This window comes from Salvelinus sp. IW2-2015, linkage group LG31 (assembly GCF_002910315.2).
Source record: "Salvelinus sp. IW2-2015 linkage group LG31, ASM291031v2, whole genome shotgun sequence".
NCBI lineage: Eukaryota > Metazoa > Chordata > Actinopteri > Salmoniformes > Salmonidae > Salvelinus > Salvelinus sp. IW2-2015.
Genome location: NC_036870.1, coordinates 15,738,885 through 15,748,240, shown reverse-complemented (window position 1 = coordinate 15,748,240; position 9,356 = coordinate 15,738,885).

The window sequence follows — 9,356 nt, the reverse complement described above, 5'->3', positions numbered from 1 at the left end:
GACTTTCCTGTCTTAAAGTAATGATGGACTGTCGTTTCTCTTTGCATATTTGAGCTGTTCTTGCCATAATATGGACTTGGTATTTTACCAAATAGGGYTATCTTCTATGTACCACCCTACCTTGTCACAACACGACTGATTGGCTCAAACGCATTAAGGAAAGAAATTCCACAAATTAACTTTTAACAAGGCACACCTGTTAATTTAAATGCATTCCAGATGACTACCTCATGAAGCTGCTTGAGAGAATGTCAAGAGTACGCAAAGCTGTCATCRAGGCAAAGGGTGGCTATTTGAAGAATCTCAAATATAACAAATTGTGATTTGTTTTAACACTTTTTTGGTTACTACATGATTCCATATGTGTTATTTCATAGTGCTGATGTCTTCACTATTATTCTACAATGTAGAAAACAGTAAAAAAATAAAATAAAAACCCTTGAATGAGTAGGTGTTCTAAAACTTTTGACCGGTAGTGTATATTTTTTGCAATTACATTTACTTTTGATACCTACGTATATTTAAAACCAAATACTTTTAGACGTTATASAAGTAGTATTTTACTGGGTGACTTTTACTTGAGTCATTTTCTATTAAGGTATCTTTACTTTTACTCAAGTATGACAATTGGGTACTTTTTCCACCACTGCTCCTTGTCCCTGTGTTTGTTTGAATAAATACAGAAGAGTGTGAAGAAGCACAATACTGGCTATGCATGGCAGAGTACTTCAGACCAGTACTACTCTTCTCTTGGCTGTGGGGCAGAAGTTAATATGGTCAAGGAGGCTTTTGTGTCCCTGCACTGGAAAGGCCTTGTCCCTGTCCCCTCTCTGCTCTGCTCTGTATATCCCTGTCCCTGGGTTCCCAGCACTTGTCAATGTATAGTGGTGCTACGAGTGCCAGGAAAAAGAGCGGAGAAGGTCAAATAGGCAGCTTGCAAAGAACCGCAGGGTTTGTTCACAGACAGGCCTACAGAAAGAATTCCATATCAGTGACCATATGTAATTAACTGTTTTCGCTAGGTAACAAAACTGGATTTGTTCCCTTTCTTGAATTTCCGTTGGGGCCTGGGGAGACTGACTATCAGAGTTGTCAAATTGTGTTTGTCTTTTTGTCTCAGCTGGAGTAGTGGCCTGTGGTTTTGGCTGTGCAGGTGGAGGGAGAGAGAGTGTACTATTTACTGTTCATTTTTATTGTTTATTTCACTTTTGTTTATTATCTACTTCACTTGCTTTGGCAATGTTAACACATGTTTCCCATGCCAATATAGCCCTTAAATTGAATTTTGAGAGAGAGAGAGAGAGAGAGAGAGAGACTGTGGCAGGGAGAGATGAAGGGACGTGGGGCCTGGAGAGGACCCAGAGGCAGAGGAGAAAAAGGGAGAGAGAGAGAAGACAGATGGCAGTGAGGTAGAATTCATGCCAACAGGGTTGGACGTTTCAGGAAATAAGGACGATGGAGGTGTATAATTTTACAGCATGAAGAAGTATGGAATTGAACCCATGGAACCCTCTTTATACTTCCACAAGCACCGAGCACGAAAAAACGAACAAAGACGAAACAAAAGCACAACTTCTCATAGTTTCCACACTAAGCGTTTGTGTATACATGGACAGTATATGTTTATACAGTATRTGTTTGCATATGCAGAGTGTGTGTATGTGTATGTCTGTATGACAGGGGTCAATCCATTGAGAACATGGGTCACAACTTGTATACCTAACATGGCCACTACAGCCACTWTGTCACTGAGAGACAAATAAATGCATTAATATTTCCGAATGTCATCTCTGCCATCCAAAAAGCTTTGCCCTGTAATGAACCATTTTCAGCTGTAATACAGTAACTGGCCGCCGTAAATGCYGAGAGAAAGGATGGCAGCGTGAAGAGGTAACATAAGGTCTATATAGCCACAGTTAATCTCAGCCCAGTTTAAACCTCTTCAGGATCGGACCCTTTTTTAATTTTTAATTTATAAATTTCGCCTAAAATGACATACCCAAATCTAACTGCCTGTAGCTCAGGACCTGAAGCACTTAAGTTTGTGAAAATGTGAAATTAATGTAGGAGAATATAACACATTAGATCTGGTAAAAGATAATACAAACAAAAGAACATGCATTTTCTATTTTAAAAAAAAAAATCATCTTTGAAATTCAAGAGAAAGGCCATAATATCATATAGGAGTTTAGGCGCAATTTAGACTTTGGCCACTAGATAGCAGCAGTGTCTGTGCAAAGTTTCAGACTGATCCAGTGAAGCATTGCAATACTGCACAATATTTTGTGTCAAGTCGGCCCAAATGTTGTAACTATCCTACTATCCTACCGATCCTTGATTTCGGCTATGTCATTTACAAAATAGCCTCCAACACTCTTCTCAGAAAATTGGATGTAGTCTATCACAGTAACATCCATTTTGTCACCAAAGACCCATATACTACCCACCACTGCGACCTGTATGCTCTCATTGGCTGGCCCTCACTTCATATTTGTTGCCCAACCCACTGACTCCAGGTGATCTATAAGTCTTTGCTAGGTAAAGCCCCGCCTTATCTCAGCTCACTGGTCACCATAGCAGCACCCACCCATAGCACGCGCTCCAGCAGGTATATTTCACTGGTCATCCCCAAAGCCAACTCCTCCTTTGGCCACCTTTCCTTCCAGTTCTCTGCTGCAGAAGACTGGAACAAATTATAAAAATCACCGAAGCTGGAGTCTTATATCTCCCTCCCTAACTTTAAGCATCAGCTATCAGAGCAGCTTACCGATCATTGCACCTGTACACAGCCCATCTGTAAATAGCCCACCCAACATCCCCATATTGTTATTTAAAATGTTTTGCTCCTTTGCACCCCAGTATCTCTACTTGCACATTCATTTTCTGCACATCTATCACTTCAGTTGCTATATTGTAATTATTTCGCCACTATGGCCTATTTATTTCCTTACCTCCCTAATCTTACCAATGTATATAGATTTTTCTATTGTGTTATTGACTGTACATTTGTTTATCCCATGTGTAACTCTGTGTTTGTGTCACACTGCGTTGCTTTATCTTGGCCAGGTCGCAGTTGTAAATGAGAGATTGTTCTCAACTGGCCTACCTGGTTAAAATAAAGTGCCGATTTGGTGAATTTATACATTTTCAGGTACATAACTATAGAGAACATACACAAATGATATGGTAATACAAAATGTACGTTTACACACTCCCAGGAATGTCATACATGATGGATCATTAGCTTATACACAAACTTTCACACATCTACATGGCCTGACGTGGTGGGTGTGGAGCCAGAGACAGCAGGGCTTCAAACTGTAGAACCCAGTTCCTACATTTGAATATAAAAATAGATTTGATCAAACAAAACTATGCTACATTATATCTCTGGGACCCTCAGGATGACAAATAAGAGCAAGATTACTAAATGTAAGTACATTACTTACCTTCAGAGGTGAATGTATCAAACCAGTTGCTGTGATAAAATATTTTTGTTGTTGTTGTGCACTATTCTCAAACAATAGCATGGTATTTTTTCACTATAATAGCTACTGTAAATTGGATAGTGCAGTTAGATGAACAAGAATTTAAGCTTTCTGCACATATAAGACATGTCTATGTCCTGTAAAGTTGGCTGTTACGTCATTCTAGTCACGGTGGCAGGGTAGCCTAGTGGTTAGAGCGTTGGACTAGTAACCCGAAAGGTAGCAAGATTGAATCCCTGAGCTGACAAGGTAAAAATCTGTCGTTCTGACCCTGAACAAGGCAGTTAACAAGGCAGCCCACTGTTCCTAGGCTGTCATTGAAAATCGGAATTTGTTCTTAACTGAGTTATAGGGACACTGATCCTGTAGAGGTTTTAAAAGGACTGCTGAATAAACTGATGGGCATCACTTTTAAAAAGGCTTGATGCCCCAAGTCTTATTCAGTTGCCAATGATTTGACATGGCAAACCCTGTGATGCTGACAGCTACAGTGTCAGTTGGATACAAGCAGGTTTGTTCCATTCATGTGTAATGGAAATGGYTTAGTGAACCACACTTGTGTGATGAGAGTAAAGTGACCAAGGCTTCAGCTCAACATGCTAACACAGTCTTGTGTTTTTTATTACCTTTATTTAACTAGGCAACTCAGTTAAAAACAAATTCCTATTTTCAATGACAGCCTAGGAACAGTGGGCTGCCTTGTTAACTGCCTTGTTCAGGGTCAGAACGACAGATTTTTACCTTGTCAGCTCAGGGATTCGATCTTGCAACCTTTGCGGCTACCTGCCACCCCAATGTAATGTAATGCTGAATACCAAGGTTCAGGTCCTTTATTGATAATGATACTACAGAAAATCGGTGTGGCAGGGAAACAAACACAGGTTGCTGGCGTGAAAGGCAAACGCATTGTGCCAATAAGGTTAACTCACTCGGTGGGAATTGTAACGAGGCTCACACAGTGAGGATTGCTACATTGCCCCCTTCTGACACCAGTGTGGCATTAGAGGGTCCACTCCTTAGCTAGTTAACTAACTAGAAGAATGAGAAGATGGTAGCTCAAGTTGAACCGGCAAACCAGGTTAATGCCCTTGAAATACAGGCTAACAGAGGATTWTAGAAGGGTTGCCCAAAACAATAAGCGTATCAGACTCACTGTATAACTTGGTAGAAGTCAGAGATGTTATTGTGATCCATTCAGTCTCGGTCTGTCTCGCTCTGACACCCCTCAACCCCCAAAACTAGTGGCCTATCAGCTATCCCGAGACTTCCGAGTAAGGGCAWCGGTCTAAGGCACTGCATCTCAGTGCTAGAGGTGTTACTGCAGACACCCTGGTTCCATTCCAGGCTGTATCACAACCGACCGTGATTGGGAGTCCCATAGGGCRGCGCACAATTGGCCCAGCGTCGTCCGGTGTAGGCAGTCATTGTAAATAAGAATTTGTTCTTAACTGACTTGCCTAGTTAAATAAAGGTTAAATTTACATAAATATAATTTTGAACTCCTCCCCCCACATGATAGAGCAAGAAGGTCGCTACAATACTCTTGTGTTGTCAGGTGTGTGAGAGACCTGGAGTGGATAAATTAGTGTTTCACCAATAATCCCCCATCAGGATCCTCCAGTGAAGAGGTACTTATTTACTGCTATGGGTGGTAGTATTGAATGGTACTCTATTTGTAGCATGGTCCATCATGGACCAGTGGAAAGGGAATCACTGTAATTGTCCGCAATCATTCTCTCCACAACCAATTGACGAGGCCACAATCACTGAAATARGACACAGGTTATCCTCATCATCATTACAGACACTGTAACCTGTTATTAGGGTTGGTCGGCAATAACCTCTCATCAATAGTTCCTGATTGAAAACTTAGACTTATCAAGTCAGTGATCGTATCATATCAAAACAGAGGTAGGACCCCATGCCAGATAGATTGTAAAAGTAAATGGTGATGAAATGTTGTGACCTGCAGCCAAAGACGAAGATAAAAAAAAACTCATAATCAACTGGGGTGGGGATCTMCCTGCCTGCATGCCTGATAACTCGCTCTCTATGTCATGGCACTGTAATACAGACTGGGGATGAAATAAGCCATCCTGATGCTAGGCTCTGGGTTCAATTCCCTCAGGAATCACATACAAATGTATGCCCTTCCTGTAAGATGTTTAGGATGAAAGTGTCTGCTAAATTGTAAATATGATAGCTGATCCTAGCTGCTGTCTCTCCATAAACGTGTTTGTTCTTCTTCTTAAACGAGACGGAAAGCTATGGCTTCAGGCTGCCAACCTGACATTCCAAGGCAAACATACCGTACATACACAGGGCGAGGGTAAGGGTAGGACCCTGTCAAACATACATGTGCCCTGTGTAACCCTCAACGTCATTTAGACAGCAAGGGCAAACTACAATTAAGGGGCATGCAGGGGCCTGTTGCTGAAGGAGGAATAAATATCGAGTTCATCTTTTAGTGTGCAACATTCCCCACAATTCAGTCAGCCTACATTCTATTTATTTTTAAAATGGACAATATAAGCACTGGCCATCTGTTTGAATTGCTTAATAACGATGTAGCGTAAAACTATAACAATCTGAAGGGGGAATTGTGCACTCATGTTTAGGCCATTTTGCCAGTAAACAGAAACAAACAAATACTCTAAGAAAAGACCATGTTTATGTCACTACTTGACTAGCAAACATTGTACTCATTCTGAGAGCTCTTTTGTAAGTGTGTAAACATGTCAAATCTAGATTTGGTTGTAACTGTCGCCATCTGGTGGTCTTGGTGTGTAACACGCGAACAGAGTGCATCAATTCAAGTTACTGTATGGAGCAGTATATCACACAGGTTATAAACACACAAATTGACGGGTTTCTGTAAATAAATCAATAATGTTGAACAAAACTAAACAAAGAGCTCAACAGACCAACTATTCTGGATCCATGATTAACATAAAATAAACCATTATGAAGTCGTTGCTTTTTATTCTGAAGTTTCATTTTGAGAGGAACATTGGCTGAAATAACAGAAAAAGCTCTTAACACAATTTGAAACCAACCTCCACAATGCATTGTTTTGCCCTTCAATGACCTCCGATCTACAGTATGTCTAAGTTGCTGTGATGAAGGGAAACACTTTTTAAAATATAAAATATGCAGTGACTTCACTTCTCTAGTGAATGAGAATACTGGAGGTCCAAGTGGAATACAATACATTTGTTAGGAAATGGAGCGTGGGTGTTAAGTGATCATTGTGTGTAACCTACTCCTCAGTGAAGTCATGTTTCATGCTCAGTTCATTGGATTGTTTGTGCAGGTATAGCAGGGGTAGGTGTAACGAAGTGGATCAAGAGTTGTTAAAAAGGTAGCGACTTTAGTTTGGATGCTAGTCTAGTGTTTTGCCTGCCAACCATACTAACAACAACGTCTGTATGAGGCTCTGTAGTGCTGGCTAGGTCTCTTCTGCTCACTGAGTAGCTACCCAAGTTCACTCCACAAAACATCAGCTCTTTCGCTGTAAACAAAAGGAGCTATTCAGTTCAATTAAATTGAGGTGTGTGTGACCTATATAACTGTTCACATCAGATTCACCCGCTCACTGCATCTCACATAGCTGGTAGCGCCCTCTGCTGATAGGAAGCTGTAATGTCTCACTGGCAGAGCTTAGAGCTGTGAGTGAGTCAGTGCAGCACGACAAAGCTTTCCTTTCTTCTGTGGTCCTCTGCCCCTGAACCATGACTAGGCCCCAGGCCTGGAGAGATGGGGGGGTAGAGGCTGACGTCAGCCGGGTTGGAGATGTGTAGAGCGGCCTGCTTGCTGCTGCTCCGCTTTGACAGAGTCCTGTGGTGCCGGTTATGGTACTGGTGCTGCTGGTGGGGTTCGTCCAGACGGCTGGTGGTGTGGCTGTGGTGCCGGTTATGTGCTGTGGTGGGGTTCGTCCAGACGGCTGGTGGTGTGGCTGTGGTGCCGGTTATGGTGCTGGTGGGGTTCGTCCAGAGCTGGTGGTGTGCTGGTGGTGCCGGTTATGGTGGTGGTGGGGTTGTCCAGACGGCTGTGGTGTGTGGCTGTGGTGCCGGTTATGGGTGCTGGTGGTGGTTCGTCAGACGGCTGGTGGTGTGGCTGTGGTGCCGGTTATGGTTGGTGGGGTTCGTCCAGACGGTGGTGGTGTGGCTGTGGTGCGGTTATGGTGCTGGTGGGGTTCGTCCAGAGGCTGGTGGTGTGGTGTGGTGCCGGTTATGGTGCTGGTGGGGTTCGTCAGACGGCTGGTGGTGTGGCTGTGGTGCGGTTATGGTGCTGGTGATGGTGGGGTTCGTCCAGACGGCTGGTGGTGTGGCTGTGGTCGGGTTATGGTGCTGGTGGGTTTCGTCCAGACGGCTGGTGGTGGGCTGTGGTGCCGGTTATGGTGCTGGTGGGGTTCGTCCAGATGGCTGGTGGTGTGGCTGTGGTGCCGGTTATGGTGCTGGTGGGGTTGTCCAGACGGCTGGTGGTGTGGCTGTGGGTGCGGTTATGGTGCTGCTGGTGGGTTCGTCCAGACGGCTGGTGTGTGTGGCTGTGGTGCCGGTTATGGTGCTGGTGGGGTTCGTCCAGACGGTGGTGTGTGGCTGTGGTGCCGGTTATGGTGCTGGTGGGGTTTCGTCCAGACGGCTGGTGGTGTGGCTTGTGGTGCCGGTTATGGTGCTGCTGTGGGTTCGTCCAGATGGCTGGTGGTGTGGCTGTGGTGCGGTTTGGTGCGTCCAGACGGCTGGTGGTGTGGCTGTGTGCCGGTTATGGTGCTGCTGTGGGGTTCGTCCAGATGGCTGGTGGTGTGTGTGGTGCCGGTTATGGTGCTGCTGGTGGGGTTCGTCCAGACGGCTGGTGGTGTGGCTGTGGTGCGGTTATGGTATGCTGGTGGGGTTCGTCCAGATGGTGGTGGTGTGGGCCGGTTATGGTGCTGGTGCTGCTGTGGGTTGTCCAGACGGCTGGTGGTGTGGCTGTGGTCCGGTTATGGTGCTGCTGTGGGTTCGTCCAGACGGCTGGTGGTGTGGCTGTGGTGCCGTTATGGTGCTGGTGGGTTCGTCCAGACGGCTGGTGGTGTGGATGTGGTGCCGTTATGGTGCTGGTGGGGTTCGTCCAGACAGCTGGTGGTGTGGCTGTGGTGCCGGTTATGGTGCTGCTGGTGGGGTTCGTCCAGATGGCTGGTGTGTGGCTGTGGTGCGGTTATGGTGCTGCTGGTGTGGTTCGTCCAGATGGCTGGTGGTGTGGCGCCGGTATGGTGCTGGTGCTGCTGGTGGGTTCGTCCAGACGGCTGTGGTGTGGCTGTGGCGCGTTATGGTGCTGGTGGGGTTCGTCCAGGTGGCTGGTGGTGTGCGCCGGTTATGGTGCTGCTGGTGGGGTTCGTCCAGATGGTGGTGGTGTGGCTGTGGTGCCGGTTTATGTGCTGGCTGTGGGGTTCGTCCAGACGGCTGGTGGTGTGGCTTGGCGCGGTTTGGTGCTGGTGGGGTTCGTCAGACGGCTGGTGGTGTGGCTGTGGCGCCGGTTATGGTGCTGGGTGCTGGTGGGTTCGTCCAGACGGCTGGTGGTGTGGCTGTGGTGCCGGATCCACATGTCAGAGAGGGCACGGCAACAGGGTCAGAGGGCACGGCAACAGGGTCAGAGTCACCGTTGGGTCGATGCTGTCTGGAGAAGAAGTAGAGACGGTCTGGGTTTCACTGTTGGGGGCATGGAGAGCGAGAAGCCAACTCCAACAAGTTTTTAGTTCTGTGTGCATTGGGTGGAAGGAGAGAGCGAACCAAAGAGAGAGAGGCAGAGCGAGTGAGAGAGAGGGGCAGAGAGCGAGCGGCAGAGCGAGCGAGGGGCAGAGAGCGAGGGGCAGAGAGCGAGCGAGGGCAGAGC